This window comes from Scardinius erythrophthalmus (genome assembly GCF_964197995.2).
Source record: "Scardinius erythrophthalmus genome assembly, chromosome: 11".
Taxonomy (NCBI): Eukaryota; Metazoa; Chordata; class Actinopteri; order Cypriniformes; family Leuciscidae; genus Scardinius; species Scardinius erythrophthalmus.
The window spans coordinates 42918365-42939302 of record NC_138231.1 but is presented as its reverse complement, the minus strand read 5'-3'; the positions used below and the strand labels follow the sequence as shown (position 1 = coordinate 42939302).

The window sequence follows — 20938 nt, the reverse complement described above, 5'->3', positions numbered from 1 at the left end:
ATTAAATGATGACAGCATTTTCATTTTGAAGTGAAATAGGCCTATTCCTTTAAACCTTGAATGTGAAAACAGGGGTAGGCCTATATCTGTAACAAATTTCTCTCTCTAATTCCGTTTACGTAAGGCATAACTCCTTTAGCCAACTCCTTCCTCATTAAAGAATTTGCTCATTAATATTAAGGTTTTGTTGAACTCTGCTTTGGGAACGTCAGGTAGCAACTTGAGCATACCTAATTAATATTCATGAGCAAAATCTTCTCCATAGTACGGTTCGTATATTCGCTTTTCCTTGAAGGAAAAAAGAAGTCTCGCGATAGGCGCATACTCGTACGGCCGCCATATTGTGTGACACTATTTTGATTCTTATCTGTTGGAAGTGCGAAAGGAAGAGAGAAAATAGGGGGAGCAGAGGGGGAAAAGCAGAAGAGCTGTCAAAAGAATCTCGAGTCTGTGAAACAGCGGGCGGCGGAGGCGGTGGTGGTTTTTCTCCCCTCATCGCTGTCTTTAGCGGAGTTGGGCCTGGGTTCATCAGCCCGGCCCAGTGCAGTTCCGCGGCGGCGTCTCGGCCCGGGGAGCGGCGGCTGACACGGTGAGAAAAACTTTTGAGAACAGGCCTTTCAGTGTTTATGGAGTCGAGGGAAACGCCAAACAACTCAATTGAAAGTCGTTTTTGTGCCTCCCCTCTTTCATGATGTCGTTCTGACTGTAAGCGCACCCCCTCCGTCGCCTTAAAGGCTCAAAACGCGATGAAAAAGTTGTAAAGCTTCAGCCTGTCGCGTTCCTGCATCCGGTCGCTCTGTTCGGGTTGATTCACTCGTTCGCTCTATTTTGATTTTACCCCAGTTTGTTGACGTTTAACATTTACTGAAGTTTCAGAGCTTTCTGTGTAACGTTAGTTTAGAGTGAACCTTCCAGGTTAGAAGACCTCTGAAATGTTGCCTGCATTAACACAAGGCTGAAATAGTCGTTTTCCCCTTGCAGCAATACATAGATTAATGCTTTAGTGATTAATCGATGGTCAGGTCAAACGTGGGAGTTGATTTATTTTATTCAACAGTTGGCTTATAAAGGAAACAAAACTATGGTGACCATCAGGCCTTCAAAACAAATGAATGCTCTGCTTAATCTATCATGAATAGCTGAAGAAGAATGTTTGAAAGTAAATCCCAGGGTCAGTTTTCTTTTTACCAAGTTTCTTGGCTATAAAGTTGAACGTAATGAACTATATTTCATTCGGGATGCAAGTAGCTGAAGGCACTTTCTCTGATCCAAAAAGTGTTATAACTCATTACATAAATACTGGTAGCCTACATCTTTTTCTTAATTCATGAATCAGATGTTTTGACATGATTGATACTGGTAATGGCAGATGAAAACAAAACAAATCAAGAGACTTTACTAAAAACTAAAACACACATATCAAGATGCATGTGCCCCATTATTTTACACACCTAAATTGCGTTTATATTAATGATTTCAGAATGATCCAGTTATTGACATGTACTGAATCAACAGTGAACTGAATAACAACACTATTGTCTTATAGCTGATTTAACTTGTTTCATAATTAAGTTTGCATCATCAATTCTGTTACTTTACTTTTTGTTATTGTGAAGCAACTTCTATTATATTAAGTGCTATAATTGTAACTTGACTTTTCTGCAGGTCTTAAGAAGGTCTTAAAGGGTTAGTTCACCCACAAATGAAAATTATCGCTTAATTATCTCACCCTCAAACGATCATAGGTGTCATTCTGGATTATTGAAGAAGAGGACGCGGGAGAAGAAAGTTTAACACTTGATTCACTAATAAAAACAAAAAATCTAAAGTCATACTTGCTTATGATTTAACTGAATCATCGAAGGACAGCAGCAACTACATTGGTCAATAAAGTGAGATTAAATGCATACAAATATTTGTTTTATTTAACATAATTATTGGAGGTTTGCGTAGTATTGATTTTGCATTTCACTGATTTTATTCATATACTGAATCCTTTTTGTGCAAGTGAGGAGCAAATGCCTGCTCACATTTAGTCTAGAACTACAATAAGCATCATGTTCACACACAGCGCACCGCATGACTCTACACTGACTCACGCTTTCTCTCAAAATGGTTACAGAACTGTCAGTCAATAAATGGGAAAACAAAACAAAAAACCTTCCGTTACTTATTTGAAAAAATAACTCAGATATTTTGTTGTAAATTGAAAAGTAATGCGTTACTTTACTAGTTACTTGAAAAAAATAATCTGATTACGTAACTTGGGTTACTTGTGATGCTTTACCCCAATACTGCACACAACACAATTGGAGTTAAATTAAAAAATATCCTGGCTCTTCCAAGCTTTATAATGAGAGCGAATAGAGATTTTGAAGCTCTAAAAGCGCATCCATCCATCATAAAAGTAATCCGTATGACTCCATGGGGTTAATAAAGGCCTTCTGAAACGAAGCCATGCATTTTTGTATGAAAAATATCCATATTTATAACTTTATAAGCTATTAATCACAGGCTTCTGGTAACGGCTGTACGCAAGTCTAGTTCTGGCGGAAGAGTGACCTCTGACCCAGTTTCACTGTATTCCGATTACAGCTCGAAGATGTGTTCTTTTTTAATAATTAAATAATTAAAATAAATAAAATAAATACTTGAATTCTTAATTAAATGAGCCTAAACCTGCAGTTCAACAATAATTAGAACATAAATAATTGAATTATTTTCTTTAAAAAACAAACAAACAAATCCAACAGAATCTAACTAACCCCAACCCCCAATATTAAATTAATAGACTTATCTTATTATTGCGATAATATTGCAAAAACACTATTGTACTGTAAAAAAAAAACCTGAATATTTATAATCCATAATAATGTTAAATTAACATGCGGATTGCTTCTGATAAATTATAATCATTATTATAATTATTATCATTGTCATTATTATTATTATTATTTACTTTACTGTAAAATTACAATACTAATATATGGATGGATGTCTTGCTTCCAAACGTTAAACCATTGAGCTTTTATTTTGGCGGAAAACCACAGGGAGACCCAGGGAGATGTTTCTTTTTGTTGAAAACAGTGGTGTTTTTTAATTACTGGCATCGGCCAAAAAAAGTTCAGAATAGGCAAACACAATAATACTTTTTTCATATAGTCATTTAGCATTAGTAAATGATGAATTTTCATTTTCAGGTGAACTATCCCTTTAATCATGGCATAATCAAGCCATAATTTAGTCATGATTATTTTAAGCTAAGTAAGAGATAGAGAGGGAAAGTCTTTGAAAACATACTGTAATCAGCAAGGACACTGAGGCGTTTCATCTTCAAACAGAGCGATTCCCAACACATGCTGTAGAAGGAACTTGAAAGTGGCTTAAAGCAAAAGGAAGTGTGCCTTGGTCCCATGCTGTAACATTTTGAGTCATTCTCTTATGTTTAAATCTTTGTTAGCATGTATTTTTAGCAGAGGTTTCTTGTTTTGCGCTTACAAGAATTTGCTTGTAGGTTATATCAGTTAAGTAGCAAGAGATGCCAGTGAAGTCGGGATGTTGCAACATACCGGTATTGATGATAACCGTGATATTTAAAACATTTATTGGATTCATTGGATTGCGTGAAAGGTGCTTCATAGTCAACTGTCGCCCATACATAGACAAAACACAACTTACATGTCCCAGGCCTGGTCTTCTCTCGTCTTGCACTGTCACTCCTCCTCTTATCCTTCAGAGCTCCTGGGACTCCAGACTGGTGCAGCGAGCAGAGACGTTCATTAATTCTCGTTCATTTACGCTCGCGCCACCGGCCTAACTCTGTTTTCATCACAGTAACGTTAAAACGACAGTAATTTGAACGAAAAAATCTTGTGTTTTTTTCTTCTCTGTAATCGACTATTGTTTTCAGTGTCGACTCGTAGCAGCTGTACCGTTTAGTCGACTAGTCTTGTCTCGCACATCCCTATACATAGTTCCCACAGGCCAATTAATGTCACGTGACCTCCCCGGAGACGCCATCTTTGAGGGCATAAGCTGCTGTGTTTACCATATACTGTCTATGGTGTTTACAAAGTTTTACAAGCAAATTTATTTCTGTTTATAATGTTACGAAAACATGAAGAGACAAAGTGACAGAGATTATAAAGAGACTCTATTAACACAAGACGAAAATTTCACTCATAAATGGTGTGGATCCGTATGCGCTAACGTTGTCTGTCTGTGTGTGTGTGTGTGTGTGTGTGTGAGTGAGTGAGTGAGTGAGAGAGAGGCGCGGGCGCGATCAAACAGTGGAAACAATGTTGTTTTTGTATGTTTTTAATACCTTGTCATTTTGTTCATACAGGACATCATTCAAACTGCAAAGTGTTAACTTATATTTGTGTACACTCGCAATAAAACACAGCATTGTGCACCTGACACAAAGTCCTCTGAGCAAATTCTTGCGTGTTTTGAGGGAGTTTCTTTCCTGTTTATCCTCGCCAGCCATAACCTCCCTCGTTGTTCTGACAAAAGCTTCGTTTTCTCACATTCATAAAGTCTAATGACGGGTATACTGTAAAATCCAAATTTAACTGAACCTCCGGCACGATTTGAACATCCATTGACCCAGCAGGAAATGACCATTTTCACTTTTTATCACGAAATTAACTCGTTTCAGCTTCTTCTTCTAATGTTCTGCCCACAACATGCCCACAGAAATGGCACCGGGTCGGCAAATGCCCGTGTGTTGTGACGTCATGTAGGAACTATGTATTAAAAACCTCTTTTTCTTAGGCTGGTTAAGCTATGTATGTTCACGTTTCCCTCATTCATGTGTTGAGCGCCGCCTCCAGGAGCCATAAAGTAGCGATGCTGGGAGCAGGGAGATCTATTTAGAGTGCCTTATTGTATTTATTAAAATATTGATATCTGGAGCCAGCGTATCGATTATCGTGTCGCACGGAGAAGGACAACGATATATCTCTCTATCGATATTTTGTCTCAACCCAGTGCTTATCAGTTTAACAAATAGGTAGAGGCACCATTGTGACTTAAAATCGCCATTGGCTAGTAAATTTTTTTAGTTAACACGGCAGACTGATATACAATATATATATGTGTGTGTGTGTGTGTGTGTGTATGTGTATGTGTATGTGTGTATATATATATAGCACCAAATCAGCTTATCTTTGTAAAATGGCACAGCTTTTCAGATATCTGAACGCACACTCTTAACATCAGTCAATTAAGCATTATATTATGATTATCAAGCACTATTTAATGATAAAACTTTAGTTGAACTAGAACTTGGTAACCATGCATGAAAGCATATTTGCCATTTTAACTGAACTTAGGACTGGTGATGGTGCTTGAAGGCCCCCTGAAATCAAAATTTTAGTTTTTTTGCTCTAAGGATGAATATATTAGCCTTAATGTTATAAATAAGCTAGTGTGTTCCAAAACAATGACAAAATTCGCATTTAGGAGATATAAGCATTCAAAACTTACAGTCCCTCACTTCCACTAAAATGGTTCACGGATTTTTATGACGTCACCGCGGACTTCAGCTTCTCATTACATCTTCTGTCCAATCAAATGCTCTCTAGAATCTGAAGCGTCCCGCCTCCTCTGCTATAAACACCACCTGGCCGCAGCGAGTGAGGCTGTACCTGACTGTACGTGCATGCTCAGTGTCAGCTGCTCGTGCTCATCAGCTCCATCAGTTAACTGTCGGAGTTATAGAGTTTTGAACGATTCAGTTCGATTTGGTGAACTGGTTCGACCGGTTCTAAAGAACAATTTGTTCACGAACCGGACATCACTACCGTTGTCACGTGACGAAGCAATATGGGTTGGAGATGTGCGTTCGGTTACTCAAACGCTCGAGTTTTAATTCATTTTCAGAATGAAATGGCTATAATTTATTCACACCTCTAACGTTAATATTAACGTTAACGTTAATATTGAATCCAACGTATCACCTGCGCTCGATAAACTAAACACTGTTGGCTGTTTGAAAAGGGGGAGGAGCCATTCAATATGTCCCGCCTTTGTCAACGCATGAAACAAAGCTGGGTTCATGAATATTAATCACGTTGTCTGCGTTCGCTCTCTGCAAAGCTACGGCGAGTCGTGCGCCTTCACACTAGAGTTTACGGTATGTCAAATACAGGTATGCTGCGCACAGATCGCTTGACGGAGTGCGAAACTCTCAAGCGCTCAGGGAGTGAAAATATATCTATGCTAAACTTATACTTGGCCTCCAACACACATACCCTGGTGAGTAAAATTTAAGAATGTATCAGCCAATGGCTAATGATATACATTATTTAGTTGCCCAGAGTAAAGATTTAGTCGCATATGTAGAGGGGTTGAAAATGTGCAGTTTTGTGTTTACCATGGCCTATTAAATTGTTATTCTTGTAGTGTTGCATGATATACCGTTACGAGAAAGGTATCGCGTTACTAGGGCTGTCAAGATTATGAAATTTGGCTGACGATACTTTTCGTGTGCTTCCTTCATTAAATAATTGGATGAATTTAATCCTTTGTAATTTTATAATTTTGCAGCGCAAGATTACAGTTAACACCTTTAAATATTAAAGTCATTTAATTATTCATATACAATGTATTCATTGTATAAAATTAAAAGATGATTTTTAATGGGGCAACAAGATATGATACATACAACAGAACAAGATAGGCTTTTAATAATATTTCAGTGTGCAAAACCATGAGAATATGAAACGCTTCAAAACAGAGCGGCAGAAAGCATTTATGTGCATCCAGGGTGCAGAATGATGTGCTGCCTTAAAGCAACATGAAGTCACAGTGCGCAGCGCAAGTGCGCATTGAAAAGTTCATGTCACAAAGGGAAGAAATGTCGAGCGCACAAATCCTAGTGTATATCTGTCCATAGTTTTAAACGCCAGTTATTGTGCATTTGACAATTCAGACAGCGTTCGATCGCCAATTCGATTCCTATTTGTGGATTATTGTGCTGGGTTAGTTCACCCAAAAATGAAAATTCTGTCAGTAATTACTCACCCTCATGCTGTTCCAACCCCGTAAGACCTTCGTTCATGTTCAGAACACAAATTAAGATATTTTTGATGAAATCTGAGAGCTGGATCACTCCTCCATAGGCTTCTAGGCAATTTTATTCTGCCGGTTCAGAAAAGTTAGTAAAAACATTGTTAAAATAGTCCAAGCGACTACATTGGCTCAAACTTAAGTTTATCAAGCGACGAGAATACTTTTGTAAAATTTTGTGCGGAAAAAATAACGACTTTATTCAACTATTTATTTTCTTCCGCGTGGGCCTCTGACGTGAGTTCACGAGAGCCACGACGCAGTCGCGAGAACTGATAAGATATCTCAGAATCTTTTCTAACTGATAATCTTTTACATTTATTCATTTAGCAGACGCTTTTATCCAAAGCGACTTACAAATGAGAACAATAGAAGCAGTGAAAATAACAGGACAACAATATGCAAGTGCTATGATCCTTCTCAGTTTAATCGAACGCAGTACATTTAACAGTAACGCAAAACAGTTTTTTTTTTTATAAATAGAAGAGAAAGTGTTAGTATTACTAAGTGTTAGTATTACTAAGTGTTAGTATTACTAAGTGTTAGTATTACTTTTCATCTTACTACTGGAGCTGCCAGTTTGCTAAGTTTCAAATGATTATTAAACGGCAAGCACAAACTCTGCAAAAGCGGCAGCCCTTCCGACGCACTCGTCCGAATTCACTCACTCGTTTTCATTCGCTCCTTCAAGTGGACTATATTAGTGGAGTGATGTAGGGAATAGTGAATGAGGGTTTAGCGTGCGATTTCAAACACAGCCTTGAATTGGGTTTGACTGATGTGGGAGAGATACAAAATGTGCAATGGTGGGTTCCCAGCCAGGACAGGTTTGAGAAGCACTGGCTTGATGAATAGATTTAGCAATGAGGGTTGCATGGTTTAGGGAAAAATCTAATTGCGATTTTTCTGGTTAAAATTGCAATTTGCGATTTTAAAATAGTTTTTTTTTTTTTTTTTTTTTTTTTTTTTTTTACAAATTAAATGTATAAAATACCCAACATTTTGTGCTTCTATATTAAAATGACTAATAATAATAATAATTATGATTAATATTATTGCTAAGTAAAAATATTTAACAAAATAAAAAATATTACTATTGCAATAACATTTTTATTATTAAAAGTAAAGAAAAAAAAGAGTAATTAAAAATAAATATAACAATATAATAAGGAAATAATAATATTTATATTTTACAGAGCTTATTTTACGAAAAAATGCAGGCAGCCTATGACTATAAATCATTAGAAAGGTCTAAGGATTTATTATAAAATATGATATTATTATTGTAAAAGTCTTCTTAATTTTTGTCAGGAGGTGTGAAACAAAAACGAGTCCATGTCTTTAATATGAAATATAAGCCTCTTATGCATCCACTGTGAAGAAGAAAAAACCCTCTAATTTGCTATGGCATGTACTCTGTGTAGAGTAGGTGGTGCTAAGTGCGCGTTCTACAAGATAAGACTGTAACAATGTTCAAAGTATGGAAGGAAGAAGACAGGTCGGCTTGCTGAGACTCTAATGTTTTATTTTGATAGTTCAAACTTCCAAACATTAGTCGCGCTCACAGCGCTCTCTCAAACTCAAACTCCGTCCAACTTAGTTGACAGGCAGCTCTCCAGAGCTCACGAGTCCACAGCTTCTCTCTCTCTTTGATTCCCATTTCCAGGTGGCTTTTATCTGCTCCCTTCACACCAATTACTGCAACGAGACACAGCTGTATGTCATTTGGTCCTTACCGCTCATCTCCTGCCTCTCTCTCCCGCTGCAGACCTCGCTGAACCACGCCCCACTCGCCACAGAGACATTTATCAGACGCTAAAGCTCTGTTGCGCAACGAATCATCCGCCATCGTCACGTGATCAGTGAACTGTGATTCCTGAGTTGATGAGTAGAGCAGACTTTTACAATTGAAGTGACCATTATCCAACTGAATTAAATGGTTTCTATTTCCATAAAGACAGTGGAGGCGAATGTAAACGTAGCAAGTGGCATATTCTATGCTAATTTCACCCTCACGCTCCGTCGTTGGGATATCGCGAGACAGCTTTTCACCCGGCGAGAAATCTCGTCACATTTTAATCTCGAGAGATCTCGTGGCACGAAATCTCGTCACACTCCTAGTGTTGTCCATTCATTCACTCTAGGGAAATGTTATTTAAAAAAACTCCTGATGTACTTACACACTTGCCAATGCCTTGTTTTATGAGTACAGAACCTATTTGTACAACTGTAGAAGTTTGGGACCATTCTGGGCATTATTAGTGCGGTAATTTACCAGATACAACGTTAGCCATTCAGCTGATATCTCTAAATAAGCTCTAACTTTAATAATGTTCGACCAAGGGGAAAAAGGCTTCTGGGGGGTGTGTTTGGCTCGAGGTCATGGTGCAAAGGACCCTTGGTTGAAATTACTCCGAACCATCCCTTTAAAAATAAAATAATTAAAAATTACATTTAAAATATAATGATAATAAATGATCACAAAGAAAATACCAGCTGGAAGTTCTGATCAAAATAAACCAAAAACACTATTTCCTTTCTACACTGGTACAACTTACATTCCGTGTTTTCATTCATTTGCTCCAGACCAATAATTTTCCTCATCGCCTTGAAAATGTGTTGTCACGATCCTCTTTAGACAAGAAGGGAAGGGCCTTAAAACGAGGATCTAGTGCTGATGCTGTGTACAATGTTCCCTTCAGGCCAGCATATCCTAAGGAAATTCCTCATATTTAAATCATTTTTTGTCATATGCAGTTATACGTCCATACACAAGTCAAAGTCACCCAGTAATTTATTAAGTGTTGCTGATTGCATGTAATTGACTGTTTTAATCTATATATGGTTGTAAATCTATTTAATGCATGTAATCTATATTTAGTTTACACGGTCTATAAATCAACACTACTACAGAATTTTATAAAAGTAAAAAAAAAGTAAACATACCTTGACATTAGGTTGTCATGTATAGTGGATTTAAGGCGAGACACTACAGGTGAATATGTAAAAATTTTTAACTAGCAGATATCTCCATGAAACTTTCCCAGTTGATTACCTACATTAAGATAAGAAAAAAAATGTATTACAAGTTTTCTGTAATTTAATGTTTAAATATGCAAATTAGGCAATATCTAATTAAATATGCGCTATTTTGCATATATTTTAAGAAATCTGAGTATTGGATAAAGCCAGGTTAAAACATATTTTTTCATTGTGTTCACATATTAGATGGGGAAAAAAATTACAGAGGGATTTATGGATATCTACTTTTGTTATCCTGTAAATCAGAAAATACTGTCAATAGCCTTAAATATTTTCGCCATGTTTTTTGGAATAAAATGTTATATAAATCAAGCTAGGAATAATATATTTACAAATCCCTCTGTAAATGTCTTCATAATATAACTAGGTACAAGACTGGAAAGTTTGGTGTATATCGGTGCTACTGAAGTGGAGATTTCAGACTTGGAGTATTAGAGAAGTAATTTTGAGAAAACGGGCTTTAAAGATTTGTATCAGCCAACGAGATTGCACATTCAGCCCTTTTAATTTCACGATTGGTTGCTGATAAAAAGGAAATGACCATATTTGGATCCGACAGTATTGTACAGGAGAGAGAGAGCTTTCTAACGGTGTGTGTGGTGAGAGGGAGCAGACAGAGATCGCGGAGCAGCATGTTGATTAAGAACGCCAACTTTTGTTGAATTTATGAGAAATCTACAGACGCGAACAGACAAAGTGTAGTAAAATAAAGACCTAAATGTGTGTTTCAGACTTTTCACCACAAGTCTGAAAGAAGACATGTTATTGAAGACAAATATCCAAAAATCTCAAAATTGACCAGTAAAAAAAAACGATGTTTTTGCCTGCCGTGTCTCGCCTTAAAGTCCTTGATGATTGTGGAGTGCAATGTTCATCTCCTGTAACAGCCGTGCATGCAGAGGACCAATGACTGCAGAAGTTGGTGAGCACTCCTCAGACATGGCTAGTGTAGCAGCTTTCATGGGATTCAGAGCCTTCACTACATCTTCTACTGCTGTTATGTCAGCGTCTGACAAAGTGCAGAGATCTTTCTCTCGTCTGCGAGCCTCGTGTGAGAGCAGCGCTGCGGATATGGCTGGCTGCTGTTCCAGGAGCCGCTCTAGCATCTCCAGTGCGCTGTTCCACCGAGCTACAACGTCAGTCTTCAGCTTATGCGAGGGTAGATCCAGTAGCTTTTGTTTGACTTTCAAGAGAATGGCTGGCGATGCTGCTTCAATGAAAGAAGCCTGACTTTGCCAAGCAATTGAGCCACTTTTGGGAGTTTTGGAGAACCAGGGCCGGTTCTTTCTCGGTAATACCCCACTCATTTAAGGCCTCATTCAACAATGGCTGGTGTGGACAGCCCGGGTTTGCAAAACATGCGAGTGTCACCAACGATATTGTGTAGGGATGTGCACGAATATTAACATTTTCGAATATTCGATCAGTAATTATTAGTCGAAAAATAAAATGCTATTCGAATTTTCCTTTTCTTAATTTTTTTTTCTTTCGCAGTTATAATTAAATGCGATGTAGAAAACTCAACTATGCAAAACCCAGCTGAAGCTTGATACCTGTGCATGTGAATGTGTGGCTGTACAGCAGTGAGGGTCCAGACTTTAACTGACTACACCATGACAGCCAAATATAGAGACTAGAAGTGTACGGCTCATACCACACCGCACTATTTTACACCCTCCACCATGTCAGATATAGCAGCTCATGCAGTAAACACAACCTCACAATGCAGTCAGAGCTCTTTGTGCTAAAGCTACGTTATAATACATCGTACTTAATGCTGTCTTGTAGAAGCGGGTGATATTATGTCATGATATGAGTAGTTTTACTTCAAGGGATAGTTCACCCAAAAATTCTGTCATTAATTAGTCTCCCTCATGTAGTTCCAAGACCCATTTTGATGAAATCTGAGAGCTTTCTGTCCCTCCTTTGACAGTCTACGCAACTACCACTTTGACGCTTCAAAAAGTTCATGCAATGAATCAAAGATAAAACTTACAAAACTACTACTTTTTGCTGGTACAGATCTATATAACAACAAAATTTAAGTAAGAAATGCTACAGAAACTGAATAATCAAATGTAAAAAAACAAAACAAAACAAAAAACAGCATACAAAACTAGATTCTTATTGGATGTGATTCTTATTAAAACTGCAAAAAATAAATAAAATGAGTGTCATTGAGATGCGTTTTTATGTTTATATTTTACCTTTTCATTTTAATGTCAGTTAAAGTTTTAGTAATTTTGTTGTGCATTTTTGTCATTTTTATAAGTTGTTTTAATTAGGGCTGAACAATTTTGGAAAATAATGTAATAAAAATAATGCGATTTTTTCCAATATTTGCGATTTAATATGCAATTATTTTTTAAGCTCTTTATTTTCTGTATTATTTAACAAAGACTAGCTATAAATCATTGTATATTAGTTGGAATGGAAATCTTTAAGCACCTCATGATCCGATTCTGATTCAGTTTCTGGGAGTCACGATCAATCTAATTAATACAACTTAAAATCTTTTTTTTATTATTTAATTACATATACTTTTCAAATAATTACACACTAAAACATTTAATTAAAACAATTGCATGTTAAGAATTTTATATTATTTAGCTATATAAACTAATTTAGCTTCAAAACGTAAAAGCTAGTAAATAATAAAGAGGAACAAAAAACATATTACAAGCAATAAACAAAGACTCCTTTGAGTATGTCGGCCATCTGAACTTTTTCCATTCACGAGCTTTGAGTGATTTTTCTCTTTCTCTTCTTTACTGTTGTTGGGTTATGACATTATAGACAGCGGGAGATCTAATAAGCTGCATTCACACTAATGCACAGATCTCTTTTGAAATATAAGATGTGGTTTGTCCAGTGTGTTTAATCCCTTAAGACATGTGTTTACTTTCATTTCGCATCATAAAAGCACTTTGAGATGCAAGTAGATTTAACCACTTACACAGAGACGGGGACGCTCACAGCTGCATGCAATCGAACGCAGACAACAAGTGCGGTTTATATTGTTATTAGTTAGTAGTAGAATTCATAGTAGTATTATGATCTTATCAGTATTTTTTTATTTTTTATTTTTTTTTACAGAAACACTGAATGACCAACAATATCTTAAGCACCACGACCAGTCCTAAGTTCAGCTAAAATGACAAATATGCATTCATACGTTTTCATTCATACATGGTTACCAAGTTTTAATTCTAATTACTCAAGTTCTGTCATTAAATAATGCTTGATTATTTTTGCACTCTCTTGTAATTTTGTAACCTATCTGAAGACATCGAGATTGTTACTTTTGTTGTTTGCAATATTTTTTGCAACATGAGAGAATTAATAAATACATAATCCGTGTTTACATTTCAAACTTGTAATTGATTGCAATTATTATTGTGTGATGTTTGATGTTTTCCAGTACAGTTAAACATTATCTGCACTTTTAGAGAAGAAACGTATATCTGCAACTTTTCCATTTCTGCCAGGGCTGGGGTTTGGATTTTTACTTTTTTTTATGTAATTGCTATATATCAGTAGCCTATTTGATGATGGGTATGTTTACTTTAGATCAGTGTTTCTAAGGCTATCACTTGAAGCCAAAAACAGTGTTGAATGATACTTTATTTATATCGTCATTGATATCGTTATCGCAATAAATACCAGAAAATATTGTGAGACAGTTTTAAGTCCATAGAAGGCAATGGTGTCGAGTTACATTCAAGCTACAGTAGTCAACATTTGAAGTGGATCCGATCAAAAAAGTTAATCAAAGTTGTCCCAAGACCAGAACGGGTATTGTTCAAAATTCATGTATTTGATGAAAGGTTTTGATCCACTTCAAATGTTGACTACTGTATTTTAAGGCATGAAGAAAGGCATTAAGAAATGAAGATCATTTAAGGCATGAAAAAAAAAAAAGTAATTTAAATATGTAATTTTGGTGATCAAAGATGAGTTTTAAGGGATGAAATTATTTTATCCCTTAGGTTTAATAAAAAAAAAAAAATTCTTATAACAAAAAGAACTCTGAACATTTAAATACAATAAAAAAAAAAAACACAAAAACTGCTTAAAGTAAACAAATGTTTCAAACAGATTAAAGTGCAAAAGAATTATAGGAACAATAGGTCATTTTTATTTTATTTCTCTATTTATTTTTGCCATCCGTCCCAGCCCTATTATCTAGTCACTAAAGCATTAGCTAAACCACTGTGTGCAAAACATACGTGCCAAATACAGTCCGTGCTAAAATCAAAAACCGCTTCAGGATCATCTTCACGTCTTCTTTCACACTTAGTTGATTAAAACACAAGTTGTACTTAAGTTGAAAGGTATATTGATTCATTAATGTCAGAATATTGATCAAGTGAAACACAAACGTATTTGGAAATATTTAAAAACAAGTGGTTTGAGGACTAATTGGAAATAAAGAACATTAATAAAAGGAAACAGAAACTTGTTTTGTACGTTTCTAAACGTATAATGTTCCTCATCACACACATGGCCATTAGAATACTTGTTTTGAAGTACTGACAACAATAGGCTCAGTGTGCGTTGAGCATTATTTTCCAAACCAAACACATGGCTTGGTTAATAAACACGGATACATGTTTTTGGTAAAGTGATAGTTTTCTCAAAGGGAGTCACTTTTTTTTTATTCATTTGCCCGACGCCCAACAAAAACAGAATCAGATCTAAGGACTTCACTAAGCAAGAGGTCTTTGATAGTCAAATATTGCACCGTAATGGTTCACACTAAATTGTGTTTTTACGGGGGGTTTTTTCACACTTTTTTTTTTTTCTTAAATAAAACAGCTGTCCAGATTGGTTGACTTTAGCTATAGATATTTCTCTATTGGTTATGTACAAATGTACCTGATAATTGTGAAACAGTGACAAAAACAGGAAAGGGCGGGATATGTACTGCTTAATGCTGTCACTGCAGATATTAGAGTTAAGGAAGGGATAAGTGGTGACGGTTAACCTGCCTGTAACTTGAAGACATGCATACCTGATGAGAGGTGCATGTACATGTCAACACAAACATTGCTCAAACAAAATGCTTTGCATTTGAACTCCATTCGTTTTTGCAGACCAGACCTTTTTGTGATAAGCTCATGGATAGCAGAGAGAGAGAGAAAATATGTTATGCTAAATGCAAATAATAAAACATAACATGATTCATTTGGCACCAAGCGCAAGCCAGACATTTTTGTTGTTGGTGGACAAGTTCAAGGAGTATTGCACAATTGTGTGGACTTTTCCACTGAAATTTCCAGTAAGGTAAAAGTGGTTTGAACGTTTGCAAGTTGCGGCAGATGAATACTTTTAGTAGGTAGGCCTAGTTAAGGCTATGTCTTTGATTTTAAATATCTCAGTGAATGTCAGATAATCATTCTTACCTTTTGGCTTAAACGGTGTATTATCCCTTTCGTTATGAAGTTACCAGTTTTTAACCAAGTTTTATTTACTCACCAAAGCACATTTTTTCTCTCTAAATTTGCTCATGTTTGGCTTATTTTTAAGCGTTAGCCTATTTTTGGACCTGGGCTACATCACAGATTTTGGGATGCGCTTATCTGTTTTGTTCAGTCTTGTTGTGTTGTTCGTTGTGTGGGTGTGGTGGACGGCGCAGCTCTCCACTGGAGTCTTGTTAAGGCAGCGGCTCGTTTCGTTGAGCTGTGGCTTTGCCGAGGGCGATGAATGGATGTTCTCTGTGTATCTCAAACTACCAAGCATTAGAAGCACTATATAAAAATTGCATTGCTTGTGTTTTGCAACTCTAAAATGGCCTCTTTAGCCTTGGGGTAGAAAACAGAATATTTCCTATTGAGCAACCAGTGAATTTACATTTTTTTTCTCTCTCTCTTGTTTTTTAATTTGTGTCCTCCCTCTTTCTTTTTCCAAAACAGATTGCACAACAGATGTATACAATAAGTAAGGCACTGAAATAGTCTCTGGGCTAATAGCTGAAATTAGTTTGGGTGTTTAAACAGTGTGAAATGGTGGAAGCTTCACAGAAAACCCTACTTTCACAACTGCATAGGAGGTTAATCATAGCTTTTTTAATAGAAGTTATCAATTGGGTGCCAATTTTAATATTCTGCATCACTCTCTAAGCAAGCTTATTGAAGACAAATAAACAGTTAGTAATACAATCATAACAAAGAAACAAATTACAAGCAATAATAAGCCTAAATAAATCAGAATAAATAAACTAATAAAGAGTGCTCTCAGTGTTTCAGGAAGTTTTTCTTTCAGACTAACATATGAGAGCAGTGGCACCAGCACCGGGGAAGAGGCGCGGACAGAGACTTAAGTGCTGTTACTAACAATATTATTTATTTTGTCTCATGCACATGTCTGAAAGTGAAGCACTGAGTTTGAGTTGAGGTGCAGATGTACGTTAACAACAGTAACATTTGTGAGAAGTGGGAAAAAATGTAATTGCTTTGACAGTGCTCCTCTACAGTTCTTCTCTAGCAGTGTTACTCATTGCGCGGCTCGCCAAGCTTTAATTTGTGGCTCGCATAGCGGTAAATGACGTGTGACGTGCTGAACGAGCTGTATAAATGAATAGTGTCATATAAGTAAGTGTCCCGTTATTCTATAATTCTCCTTTCTCTGCGTCTGTGAAGTGAAGCAGGATGACGTCCCACCAGTTTCTCATCCACAGACGACCACAGGTTTTGGGTGTGGAGAGGGGCATTTTTACTGTGTGATAAGCCGCGTTTCCTTTAAATATTCGCGCAAAACTTATTTTCAATTCGCAATTTCAGTTTGCGCAATTTGAAGGGTAATGGAAACGCGACTATAGATAGAAACAGCACGGCACATCGGTTTATATGTTCATAGTCTCCAAATTATGACCAGAAATGGATAAATATTAAATGTGCTGTTTAATACAAATAAAGAACCAATGTAGGAGAATGGTTATTAAGCGCAAACAGCAGGAAACTGTATAAGGGTGCTTTCACATCTGAGCATGAAAGTGACTTTCAGTTACTTGCGTGAACACATTTTGGTACGCTTTGAATGGTTGCCTTGAGAAAGCAAACCGAACCAAGAAGAAAACGCAACATTAGGCGCGTTTCCATTACAGATTTGCATAAAACTTTAGCGAAAAAAAAAAATATATATATTATTATTTTTTTAAATGTCGACAAAAAACTATTTCGAAATGACGGCGTTTCCATTAACCGATGTATGCGACTAAAACTTAATTTTTTCCTCTCGCGATAAGTAAAATCATTCCAAAAACCATGGTAATGGACGTTGGTAGGTTTATGTACTAATCCCGGCCACTGCACTGGCCATTATTATTAATCAAAGGAGATATGTGTGTGTGTGTGTGTGTGTGTGTGTGTGTGTGTGTGTGTGTGTGTGTGTGTGTGTGTGTGTGTGTGTGTGTGTGTGTGTGTGTGTGTGTGTGTGTGTGTGTGTGTGTGTGTGTGTGTGTGTGTTTTCAAAGCATTCATGGTAAGGAACGACCCTGATTATATATGTGAGCTGCTCATATGAGGTGTTTCTGGGTGTTTCTCCCTCAGATCTGCTGCGAGGTCTTGATTGTGGCATTTCTTTGAGGTTTAGAATCCATTAATCTTGTAATTCTTTTGTCTTTTATGAATTTAATAAAGAGCTCTGTCTCGTATTCTGTCCAAACACACCGCATCATTACGTCAAGTGACCTGTAAATGAGCAAAAACTGTTTCCATTGCAGTTTTGCGAAATATTTCTTTTTCGAATTGCCTGGGAAACCCCCTCATGCGAGCGTAAAAACTTTTTTGCGATAAATGCGAGTTTTTGCGAAACTGACGTGTTTCCATTGGGCGTATTTTCAATTCTCAATTTCAGTTTGCGCAATTTGAAGGGTGATGGAAACACGGGTATTGTAACAAAATTAAATCCCTGTTTACAAAACAAACGATCTTTAGGTGTGGAAAAGCTCTAAGACTTAGGCTAATGGACAGATCTGTTTTGACATACAGTATCAGATTGTTTTGTTCCGTCTGTTGCTATAGTTACATCACTGTCAATCATTGCCTTTTCAGATTCAATTGTACATTTAAGTACTATCGACTATTTTTGACTGTCAAAATGCAAGCGGACAGCTACAGTGAGTTGTTCAAAATCTTTCTTTTTAGTAAACTCTGTGTACACAAACAATGTTCTCTATGCTGGAGTTCATGTGTCGAGCCCCTGGTGATACTTCCAGCAAAGTTTCATGTTGTGTCGAGCCTTCTTGGTGTTCTAAAAATAGCGATTTTTTGATGCTATCATAGAAGTGCTCCAAGCACTCCCATTCACAAGGCAATTTGACCAAAAACGTAAATACGGTCAAACTTAAAAGTGGCGTTTCCATCCTAATTATGCTTTTACACGAAAGTTCGCCTCAGGTAGATTAACAAAAAGACTCTAGGTTGCATTTTGGCGTGAGTTACCCTTTAAAGTATGTAATAAGGTAGCACTAATCCAAGTGTGAACTATGCTGCCATCTTCAGGACAATATGTGCTATAGCATTTAAGGATTTTTTTTTTGACAACCTTATCCAAATTTAAAGTGCAGAGCAAACAGAATAATAATGTACCTTGCTAAAGAACAGATAAGGAACTAGCAAACTGGGAAAACAATAAAAGGCATTGGCCTATATGTCACATCCAGCGCTGCAACTAAATGGGTTTGCCATAAACAGAGCTGAAGATCATTCTCCATCACTTGACTGCTGTGGTTTTCCCTTTTATTCTCTGGTTAACTTGAAGGGAGTGTGCTAACACAGACCAGCGGAGTGATAAACAGTGCAAAGCAGCAGTGCTGTCATATCAGCTACTCTTGCTCGGCCAATCACACTCGAGGATTAAAACTAACTGATGTATAAAAATGTTTTATACCCCTTTTTTATGCATTTATTGATTTTTATCCTATTCTGTGTGATTTATAAAAACATTTGAGGAACATGTGATGCTGATTGAATCTACAGTGCTTTGTTTTAGTTTTTTTTAGATCATTTATTAAAGTCCCCCTGTAGTCAATAATTTTATCCCTTAAAACTCCTCTTTGATCACCAAAATTACATATTTAAATTAGGGCTGCACAATTAATCGCAATGAAACCGCACACGATTTGGCTAAGGCTGTGATTATTTTATGCGCAGCTTGTCAGTGCATCACGGCTGATCGGTTATAAAAACTGCTCCATCTGAACACCAGAGGGCGTCTCACACACACACACACACGGCAAATATGCCCTGCAGAAGTACGATAACGCACATCATTCCAGGAAATCTCTGTCGGGCATCATACTATCGCTGTAGCTGAATAAACAGAAGATTGAAATTCTTTTATTGATTAAACATGACTAATAAACGCACAACTGCCTTATTCTGTGTAAGAAGCTCATCATCTCACAGAAGGATGAGCTCAACTGTCGTAATGAAGTGAGTTTGGAGTAAAATCGCAAGTGGAAATACTGTTTTAATTTAGCCATATGTTTGAACCAGAAACTGATTCAGAAGAAGTGGAAGAGTGCTAACAAATAGAATAGCCTTTAATAATGTGTACTTGCACTTTATTAAATGTGTAATGTGCACTTGGCTGAAAACCAATACCGAAAATAAATTAAGTAAATTAATTTATCAAACTTATTTAACAATCAACACTCAAATAAGTTCTACAAACATTTAAATTGCACATAAGGCAGTTTTTATATATTTTTTTAAATAGTTTAAGAATTGTTTGTACTCCAGTTTGTTGGTGAAATAAACATATAAACTGCAATAATTAGTTTTTATGACACATTTATTCAAGCATACCTACATTAAATAATGAAGACATCACTAGTTTAGTAAAAATATAATGAATATGTAATACAGTGCATATATTCAGCAAAATGCTGTTCTCTAGAGTTATTTTTTCTAGCTAGCTAATGAGTTTATGGTCATTGAATAGCTTTCTTATAATGTTAAGTGACATTGTCTAGCCTATATCTGTCACACCGTATTAAAGAGCGCCAAAACGACGTTTATTGTTTGAATTTCATAATAAAATCGACAGAATTGTGAAGTTGAAAAAGCTTTGCTTCATATTAAAAGTAACAAAGTGCATTAAAAGAAAACAGCACAGACTAAAAAAAGAAAAAAATAGATTTAGGAAACCATATCATTACTGATTAAAATGGAGAAACTAATATTGTCAATCCGGAGCTTTCCACACGGCTGACATATTTAACTGATGTAGCTTATCCACGTTGTGTGCACGAAATAGACGCTGAACAGTCAAAGCGTGCCATCGGAGAAGCGCTAATTAAACATCTGTTTTGGTCACTGAATTTGATTCTAAATATGTTTGCATTGAGTAATAATAATATACTGTATAGTCACCGAAAGAGAATTCAGTATGAAAGGCTTTCCAGACATGAGATTTGACCAGCTAAAAAGAGAAGTTCCTCATTGTTTGCATTGACAACAGTATTTTACAGCTTTATAACGGATTAGTTTCCTTGCAATATGTTAAATGTGTATTTTAATATTGTGATAGGTCTACTGTTACTTTGTAAAGTGTCATAATGGGCTTTTTCAGTAGTTTTCAGCAGTAATCATGTGTATATTCCTATGGAAATATGCTCTGATTTGTTTTTACACACTTCCTGGCAATATTCTGGATCAAATCCCCGTGTGACTGGAGCTTTGGTGAGTGTGACAGACATCTGACAGGAGAGGGCGATATTTCGACGCAGTCAGGAGACATGACATGACCAAGATCTACTTGTTTCAAGTCAGCTAGTGAGATTGCCAGCTCTCGTGTGTTTTGAACCCAGCCTATG

The 20938-nt window shown here is 36.5% G+C and overlaps 1 protein-coding gene across 2 annotated transcripts in view; it reads left to right on the top strand.

Annotated features, from left to right (window-relative positions):
- The first annotated feature begins 288 nt into the window (after positions 1-288).
- The window catches only part of tab2 (TGF-beta activated kinase 1 (MAP3K7) binding protein 2), a 36628-nt gene continuing 15978 nt past the window's right edge, over positions 289-20938 (top strand). Inside the window, exon 1 of one of the 2 annotated variants that reach the window (XM_081378300.1) lies at positions 289-589. The gene's annotated coding sequence lies outside the window, so the exon portion shown is untranslated. The remainder of the gene's footprint in view (positions 590-20938) is intronic. The other variant, XM_081378301.1, reaches the window with a different exon arrangement.